The 9,603-nt window shown below is 40.8% G+C and overlaps 1 long non-coding RNA gene across 1 annotated transcript; it reads left to right on the forward strand.

Moving 5' to 3' along the window:
• Positions 1 to 7,016: 7,016 nt before the first annotated feature.
• Positions 7,017 to 9,236, forward strand: LOC126998280 (uncharacterized). Its single transcript, XR_007752780.1, has 2 exons — positions 7,017 to 7,792; positions 7,845 to 9,236. It is a non-coding gene; the product is annotated as an uncharacterized LOC126998280 (long non-coding RNA).
• Positions 9,237 to 9,603: the final 367 nt, after the last annotated feature.

Here is a 9,603-nt window from a genome sequence, read left to right on the forward strand (position 1 = left end):
GGAAGAGGAAGAATGAGACGAAGAAGAAGAATGAGAGGAAGAGGAAGAATGAGAGGAAGAGGAAGAATAAGAGGAAGAGGAAGAATAAGAGGAAGAGGAAGAGAAAGAGAAAGAGAAAGAGAAAGAGAAAAAGAAAGAGAGATGGCTTCTTTCTTTCACCGGCTTATAATTAATGAAGAATTATCATAACTAAGGTCTGTTGTGGTCTGATTAAGTCGATGAGTTAGATAATCAACATAAATTATTTCTCTCTCTCTCTCTCTCTCTCTCTCTCTCTCTCTCTCTCTCTCCTCCACCTTCACCATCAACGACAACTCCACCTTTTGCTCTCTTCTATTCCACATTGTTCCTCCACTTTATTTTCCTCTTCGGCACTTTCTCATTTACTTTTTATCAATTTTCAGGATTTTCTCCATTTCCAGTTACTTTCCTCTTTTCCTTTTCCCTTTTTCCTTTTCTTTCATTATTATCTCCATTTAACATTCTCACAATCGTTCTTCTTCGACCTTCTGTATTTTTATTTTCTTCACTTTGCAGTTTCCACCTTCCCTTCTCCTTCCACCACCTCCACCACCACCACCACCATTATCTCTTTTTCATGTCCAGTATCCACCCACTCCACCACTTTTGTCATAATATCCACTTCCACATATTATCTCCCTCCTCCTCCTCCTCCTCCTGCTCCTCCTCGTCTCACCTGTTGCACCTTGTTAATAAGCACGTCCGTCAATACCTGGGCTACCTGCTTTTCACCTGTGTCGCCGCAACGCTGAACTGTTTGACATTTCCTTCTGGTATTTGACTCCCCTGATACCCGCCTTTTTGTTCTTCTTTTTCTCGCCCACCTTCGTTTTGTATTCATTTCTGCGTGTGTTTCAGGACGTGTGGAAAAGTATGCTTGTGGTTGGGTTCCTTTTGGTCTGAAATTTCCCTTTGTATTTAGAGTTTGTGAAGGAAGGGAATGTGGTTAGTTGGGCGTTCGTCGTGTTAAATAGTTTGGTAGTGTGAATTTGACTCGTCTTAAATTCGTGGTAGTTTGTGTTTGTGATGGCGGGAATTTTTTAGTTAAGTGGTTAGGTGTAAAAATAGAAAGAGAGTGAGAAAGAGAGAGAAAGAGAAAGAGAAAGAGAAAGAAGGAGAGAAAGAGAAAGAAGGAGAGAAAGAGAAAGAAGGAGAGAAAGAGAAAGAAGGAGAGAAAGAGAAAGAAGGAGAGAAAGAGAAAGAAGGAGAGAAAGAGAAAGAAGGAGTGAAAGAAAATCTGAAATTCGTCTGATAATGATTTTTTTTATTTACTTAACTTATCATGCCACATCAGTTTGTTCTCTAAATTTCTCTTTTCTGAACATTTGTATCCTCTATAATTAAATCCCATATTCTCAAAAAAACTCGAGGCTTTCACACCCAAAGTGATGGGGCTTTCGTGGTGGTAGTTTGACAAGGCCTTATTTTTTTAACATCCCCGCCTATAGCGCCGGTAGGCTTTCTTCAGGGGCCAGATGGTCAGCCCAAGCCCGTCATGGCGCAGGCAATTTTTACAGTGGCGCCAGTTATGCTCGGCTCACGCTGCCCCCCGGAACTCATTCTTGATTCACTGGACGGTTTCTTCTAGAGTCCGGGTTGATGGGTGGTCTTCTGGACGGCATGTGGGTAGTCTTAGGCCACTCAGCGGTGACTGGAAAATCCCAGGTGGTATGGGGATTCGAACCGACGTTGTCCATTGCGTGGTGAATGTGAGCCGAGCACGCTAACCACTCAGCCACCGCCTACTCTGCAACAGGAACGTGAATAGCTCTCTTGAGAATCCGACTAATCCCATCTGTGGCCAGCGTTGCCAAATTATCGTACTCATCGCATTGCATTTTCGTAGTTTCTTGACCGATAACTATAGCAAAAACAAACAAACAATTTTAACGCTAACCTCAATTTTCTATCGTTATTTGTGTGGGTACGAGAGTTTGAGGCTTAAAAGTAATAAATACGATGTGGTGAACACGATAATCTGGCAACGCTGTCTGTGGCCTTTGGTAATGTTTGTTGTGAAGCTGAAAGCGTCTGGGAATATACGAGTTTTTTTTCCTATTTTCTTTCTTCTCCGTCATTCGCTGTGACATGTCAGAACATGTCGAGAGGGAGTTTTATTAGGTCTGTATTATAAGACACTTTCGCTTGTCACATCAACTATTCCTAAAGGTCAATGAGGGGGTCAATCGGATTCTAATGAGTTTTTCTTCAGGTTCAAGGTACAGAGGAAGGGTCAAATTACCAGCAGGGTCATAAAACTGTTACTGGAAATGCCCACAACTCCTACGAAAGTCTTGTCAAATGTGTGTACTTGGGCGACGAAATGTTTTAAAATACGACTCACACTTTCGCTTGTCACATCAACTATATTCCTAAAGATCAAGGAAGGGATCAATCGGATTCTATATTGAATGTTTCTTCAGGTTCAAGGTACAGAGGAAGGGTCAAATTACCAGCAGGGTCATTAAACTGTTACTGGAAATGCCCATAACTCCTACGAAAGATATGTCAAAGGTGTGTGCTTGGCCGACGAAATGTCTAATAATACAACCCTAAGTGTAATAACAGTTCAATGGAGAGAAAGGTTTGGGTTTCTTGATGCAATGAATAGAAACAACGGAGGTTCGATTGACTCAGCGTGCTCACAGTGTTGTAAGTAAAGGCTGCGCAATTCAATTAAGACGATGGTGCAACTCAAAGTGTCTGTGATGCTGTGTTGCCAAAGTGATTCATATATTGCTTGTGTAGTTTTTTTTCTCTCGCTTATTTAATTAACTCGTGTATTAATTTTTGTGCGTGTCATGTTATGTTGATGAACCCTCGGGAAATGTGTGTGTGTGTGTGTGTGTGTGTGTGTGTGTGTGTGTGTGTGTGTATTTTCGTTACACACACACACACACACACACACACACACACACACACACACACACCACTTGAAAAATAGTAAAAAAAAAAAGCAAAACTATATTCCCCCCGCTTTCCGCTCCTGTCAGAGAAACTTTTTTACATAGAGAACGAGGAAAATATTGTTACCGTTGCTGTTGTTTTTAATCCACTAAGTCTTATTGGCGCATGAAAGGGAGGAAAAAAAATATGGTGAAAGGAAGGCCATGGAAATAAAAAAAGAAACAAGATGAAAGCACCTAAAAATGGGCCATAGAAGAAATGTCATAGAGAGAGAAACGGTATAAATTAGGGAGTCAGTGAAAGGAAAGGTGTGGAAAAAAAGGAAAACAGGAAAAAGAAATAGGAAAAGAAAGGCAATGTAGGAAGAAACACTGGAGGGAAAAAAATAATCAGTATAAAGAAAGGTATGAAAGAAAAACAGGATAAAGAAAATGAAAATAATACAGCAAAATGAAAGCTATTGAAAGGAAGAAACGGATGATAAAAATTGAAAAAAAAAACCCACAGAAAAAGTGAAGCCATGGAAAAAGAAACAGAAAAGAAAATTGAATAAAGTAATACAGTAAAAAGCAAAGACATACAAGATCAAATACAATAGAAATAAACTCAAATACAATACAATGGAGAAAAGAAAACGTAGGAGGAAAGTAAATAAGAACAGACAATAAAATGAAAAGAATAATGAAGAAAAATAAACTTAGTAGCAAAGGAAAGAAAATAATACAGTAAAAAGGATAGACACAGAGAGAAAAATAAACTAAGAAAATAAAATAAAACGTAGGAGGAAAGGAAATAAGAACAGACAATAAAATGAAAAGAATAATGAAGAAAAATAAACTTAGTAGCAAAGGAAAGAAAATAATACAGTAAAAAGGATAGACACAGAAAGAAAAATAAACTAAGAAAATAAAATAAAACGTAGGAGGAAAGGAAATAAGAACAGACAATAAAATAAGGAAATTAATGAAGGAAAATAGACTTAGGAGCAAAGGAAAGAAACATAGACAGTAAAAAGGATAGACACAGAGAGAAAAATAAAATAAGAAAATAAAATAAAACGTAGGAGGAAAGGAAATAAGAACAGACAATAAAATAAGGAAAATAATGAAGGAAAATAGACTTAGGAGCAAAGGAAAGAAACATAGACAGTAAAAAGGATAGCCGCAGAGAGAAAGAATACATTGAATAAAATAAAACGAGAACAGACAATAAAAGGCGTGGGGAAAGAAACAGAGGAGTAAAGGAAATATGATAATGCAGTAAAAAGGAAAACCATGGAGAAAACAAACACTGGAGGAAGGGAAATAAAAATGCAGCCGCTTGTGTCAGAGACTAAGGGAGAAGAACGGCGCTTTCTCACCTTTCCCTTATTTCACCTGTCGCCTGTCGTCCTTTAGCGAGCAATGGAAATGAATGCTTTTGTCCCCCCTCTCTCCCTTCCCTCCACCTGTCCCTCCCTCCCCTCCCCTTCCTTCCCTTCCCTCTATCTCCACTTCCTTCCATCCATCTGCCCCTCTTCCCTCCTTCCTTCCCCTCACCTCCCCTCCCCTTCCATCCCTCAACCTGCTTCCTTCCTTCCTTCCTTCTCCCCACCTCCCCTTCCCCTTCCTTCCCTCTTCCGTCTCCTCTTCCCCCTCTGCATCCTCCCACCTGCCCCTCCCCCTCCCCCTTCTTCTCTCCACCTCCCCTTCTTCCCTCCCTTCCTCCCTCTTCCCTCCCTCTTCGACAGGCAGTGACAGAAAGGGTGGAGAAAAAGCGACAAAATTTGCACACTTTCTCTCTCTCTCTCTCTCTCTCTCTCTCTCTCTCTCTCTCTCTCTGTTTTAATCTTTTATATTCGTTCAATTGCTTCAAAATTAACTTCATCGATCTCCATCTTCCCTCCTTTGAGAGAGAGAGAGAGAGAGAGAGAGAGAGAGAGAGAGAGAGAGAGAGAGAGAGAGAGAGAGAGAGAGAGAGAGAGAGAGAGAGAGAGAGAGAGAGAGAGAGAGAGAGAGAGAGAGAGAGAGAGAGAGAGATAAGGGGGGGTAGGGGGAAGTCTCTAGGGAAATCCGACGTACTTGTTCGGGTCACAATATCTCCTGTGCTTTACTTTTTTTTATCTTATGTCAGTCGATAGATTCAATTTTCTTTTTGCTCAGTGAACCTAAATAATTAATCTCTCTCTCTCTCTCTCTCTCTCTCTCTCTCTCTCGTGCTGTGGTAAAGGGATTTTCATGGATGGATGTGTGCGTGCGTGCGTGCGGGCGGGCGCGTCTAATGACTAATATCACGAAAATATGGCAAATAATATGGTGAAACGCAGCGAGAAAAGGAGGAGGAGGAGGAGGAGGAAGAAGAAGTAGAGTAAATGAGGGCATTGCTCTACTCGCCTTCCTTAAGGAAAAGTTTTTGCGCTTCTCTATTCAAGGATCCTTTAGACCTCAAGTTTGCCCAGGAGAGGAGGAGGAGAAGGAGGAGGAGGAGGAGGAGGAGGAGGAGGAGGAGGAGGAGGAGGAGGAGGAGGAAGAAGAGGAGGAGGAGGAGGAGGAGGAGGAAAGCTGATAAAAGAGCTGTATAAAAAGAAGAAAGATAAGAAAAGGAAAAAAAAAACGGGTTAGAAAAAGATAGAAAAAATCAAAGGAAAAGATGAAAAGGAGGAGGAAGAGGAGGTGAAGAGGGAGAGGAAAGAGGCGGAGGGCCTGTATAACGTGTGCTAAAGAGGACTAAGAGGAGATAAACTAAGTAGATGATGAAGTGAATGGAAAGGGATATGTGGAGGAGTAGGAGTATCAGGCTTAGAAAAAGGAGGAGGAGGAGGAGGAGGAGGAGGAGAATTACTATAAGGATTTAGTGTGGTCGGGAGAGGAGGCCTGATCAATAGTAGCAAATGAAAAAAAAAATAACAATCCCTTCTAAAAATGAATTACCTTTTTTATATATAGGCCTATTCCCTCTCTTTTCCTTAACACACGTTCGTTTAAAGTAAAAAAAAAAGGGGGGAAGAAAAAAAGTGTCACAAGCAAATCGTAAATTCTCCAAAACTGCAAAGTAAACGAAAAAGAGAGAAAAAATAAAGTAAAAAAGTAAAAAAATATGTAAATTGCTCTCTTTCTAAAACTACCAAGTATCCGAGAGAGAGAGAGAGAGAGAGAGAGAGAGAGAGAGAGAGAGAGAGAGAGAGAGAGAGAGAGAGAGAGAGAGAGAGAGAGAGAGAGAGAGAGAGAGAGAGAGAGAGATTCACACTGATCAATTTTCTTCTTTTTTTTTCCTCCCTGATCAGCCTCCTCTCCCTCAGTGCCAGCGGTTTCAATAGTCACTCTTAATGTCCCCTAATTAATTTTTCTCGTGGTTCCGTATACCTCATAATCACGTCGCCACAGGTAAACTTGTCCTAAGAGCCGCTAATTGGAGGTGAGCTTCGACACGCGCGATGCTACTATGTATACTCTTGTTATGCTCTTAGTAGGTAATTTTTTTTTAGACCTTGAGTTGCTTCTACTGTTAAAAAATTCGGTCCTGATTTATACATACATGCCTATACGATTATGAGGCAGACTTCCTTACAGCGCCATTGGCAAACTTGTAAATTTTCCTCAATGCTCAAAGTTCCCCAAAATTCCAGAAAATTCCAGAAAAATCCCCTGGAAAGTTTTCTAATTCAAAATTCCCGGAAATTTTACAACCCTAACCACCACCACCACCACCACCACTAGCATCAACACTCATAACACCACCACCACCACCATCAACACGACCACCACCATCATCACCACCACCACCATCACCACCACCACCACCACCACTAACATCACACATTCACCACCTCATCTCTGTCGCTGCTTCGTCACTGTCACCTAATCCGTCTTTTTCCCTGCTATCTTTTTCCTCTTCCTTTTTTCTCTTTCTTTCTCCTCTTCGCTGAAATTCTTTACGTGGCGGTGCTCGCGGTGATAATGGCGGATTCCAATTTCGTAATGCAGCTTACTTCGCGTTCTCGTTTTTTATGTGTAATTCCCCTTGAAATGTTTTTGCTCATCAACATTACAACGCATCATTTTTTCATTTAATTCTGGCTCGGGGGGAAATGGATTATGTGTGTGTGTGTGTGTGTGTGTGTGTGTGTGTGTGTGTGTGTGTGTGTTGGATGTATGTCTGCGTGTGTGTGTGTGCGTGTGTATGTCAGTCCTCCTCGCGCACCTGATAAACTTTTCACTCTTGCAGGAATTCTATTAAACTCTATTCATAACATTATTTTTATCTAGTGAATAAACGTAATATGTTCACGTTTAATAATTATCAAGGTGAAGTCTCGGCCTTAACAGCACTCTCATTCCTAGCTCTAATGGACGCTTCTGGGAGCTATTTGTATGTATATTATAGCCTTGTTTAATTGCTTGCCGTGTTGCTGAGAATCACGTCTGTCAACCTTGAATATCTTAGCGGAAAACAAGGCCAAACGAAACAGGGTGAAGAAAAGGGTTGAATATCTTAGCGGGAAACAAGGCCAAACGAAACAGGGTGAAGAAAAGGGTTGAATATCTTAGCGGGAAACAAGGCCAAACGAAACAGGGTGAAGAAAAGGGTTGAATATCTTAGTGGGAAACAAGGCCAAACGAAACAGGGTGAAGAAAAGGGTTGAATATCTTAGTGGGAAACAAGGCCAAACGAAACAGGGTGAAGAAAAGGGTTGAATATCTTAGTGGGAAACAAGACCAAACGAAACAGGGTGAAGAAAAGGGTTGAATATCTTAGCGGGAAACAAGGCCAAACGAAACAGGGTGAAGAAAAGGGTTGAATATCTTAGCGGGAAACAAGGCCAAACGAAACAGGGTGAAGAAAAGGGTTGAATATCTTAGCGGGAAACAAGGCCAAACGAAACAGGGTGTAGAAAAGGGTTGAATATCTTAGTGGGAAACAAGACCAAACGAAACAAGGTGAAGAAAAGGGTTGAATATCTTAGCGGGAAACAAGGCCAAACGAAACAGGGTGTAGAAAAGGGTTGAATATCTTAGTGGGAAACAAGACCAAACGAAACAGGGTGTAGAAAAGGGTTGAATATCTTAGTGGGAAACAAGACCAAACGAAACAGGGTGTAGAAAAGGGTTGAATATCTTAGTGGGAAACAAGACCAAACGAAACAGGGTGTAGAAAAGGGTTGAATGTCTTAGCGGGAAACAAGGCCAAACGAAACAGGGTGAAGAAAAGGGTTGAATATCTTAGCGGAAAACAAGGCCAGACGAGGATAAACAAACAGGGTGAAGAAAAGGGTTGAATATCTTAGCGGGAAACAAGGCCAGACGAGGATAAACAAACAGGGTGAGGAAAAGGATAAAGCAGAACGAGGAAGTAAGAAAAGAATGCAAGTAGAGAAAAAGGGAGGAAGGAGGAGGATAAGGAAGTAGAGAGAAATGGGATAAAGAAAAGGGGTAAAGCGAAACCAAGAAATAGCGAAAGAAAAAGGGAGAAAAAGTAGGGTGGAAAAATAGGTTACAGAATAAAGATACGGTAAAGAAAAAGGGTTAAGTAAATAGGGAGACATAAATAGGATAAGAAAATGTTGGGTTAAGAAAGAAATAGGATAAAGAAACGGATAAATAAATTGGATATAGAAAGAAATAGGTTAAAGAAATAGGTAAAGAAATAGGGAAAAAAAAGTAGGATAAAAAAGTAGCGTAAGGAAAGAAATAGAAAAGAAAAGAAAAATGGGAAAGCGGAAGCAAGGGATAAAGAAACAAAGAAAACAAGGAAACAACTAAAACGAAAACACAAAAATGCCTCCCTGTCGCTGCTCCTGATACAAAAAAAAAAAAAAAGAACGTGATAAGGGAGAAGACTTAAACGCAACAACAACAACAATAAAAAAAAAGCGAGAGGACAGTTTGTACTCAGAGATGTCTTTCATGAAACAAAAAAAAAAAGAAAAAAGAACGTGATAAAGGAGAAGACTTAAACGCAATAACAACAACAATAAAAAAAGAAAAAAAAAAGAAAAAGCGAGAGGACAGTTTGGATTCAGAGATGTCTTTCATGTGTGTGTGTGTGTGTGTGTGTGTGTGTTGCGACAGAGAAGAACCCATAGTCATGCTCCACTCCACGACACATGATGAACGCGTCCCCCATCTCCTTTAAGAGCCGCGTCGCACATGAATATAATTGTCTTTAAGAGCATGTGTCGTGCGTTGTGCCCTTGCCTCCCCTCCCTCGCCGCGCCATTCATAATTACAGAGCCAGAGAATAGTTACTTGTTTGTTAGTCCTATCAACACACACACACACACACACACACACACACACACACACACACACACACACACACACACACACACACACACACACACACACACACACACACACACACACACACACACACACACACACACACACACACACACACACACACATTAAGTATATACGTAAATAAATAATAATATAATAACCACAATTTCTATGGTTGACTCTGCTATGAAATCCGTTTGGGCGGCCCCGCACGTAGCATATCCTCGCCTCAGTGCTGCCAAACCTATACTTGATGGTAAAAATACAGTCTATTAGGGTTTCCTTCTGAGAAATATTTGCTCACATTGTAAACAAGTTCTTTCTCTCGACTGTAGAGTACACGAGAGCGAGTCGGAGTATCAGCCATTTTTTTTTACAACAAAGGAAACAGCTCAAGGGCACAAGAAAAAGGAAACAA

The sequence above is a fragment of the Eriocheir sinensis genome, chromosome 13 (assembly GCF_024679095.1).
Source record: "Eriocheir sinensis breed Jianghai 21 chromosome 13, ASM2467909v1, whole genome shotgun sequence".
Taxonomy (NCBI): Eukaryota; Metazoa; Arthropoda; class Malacostraca; order Decapoda; family Varunidae; genus Eriocheir; species Eriocheir sinensis.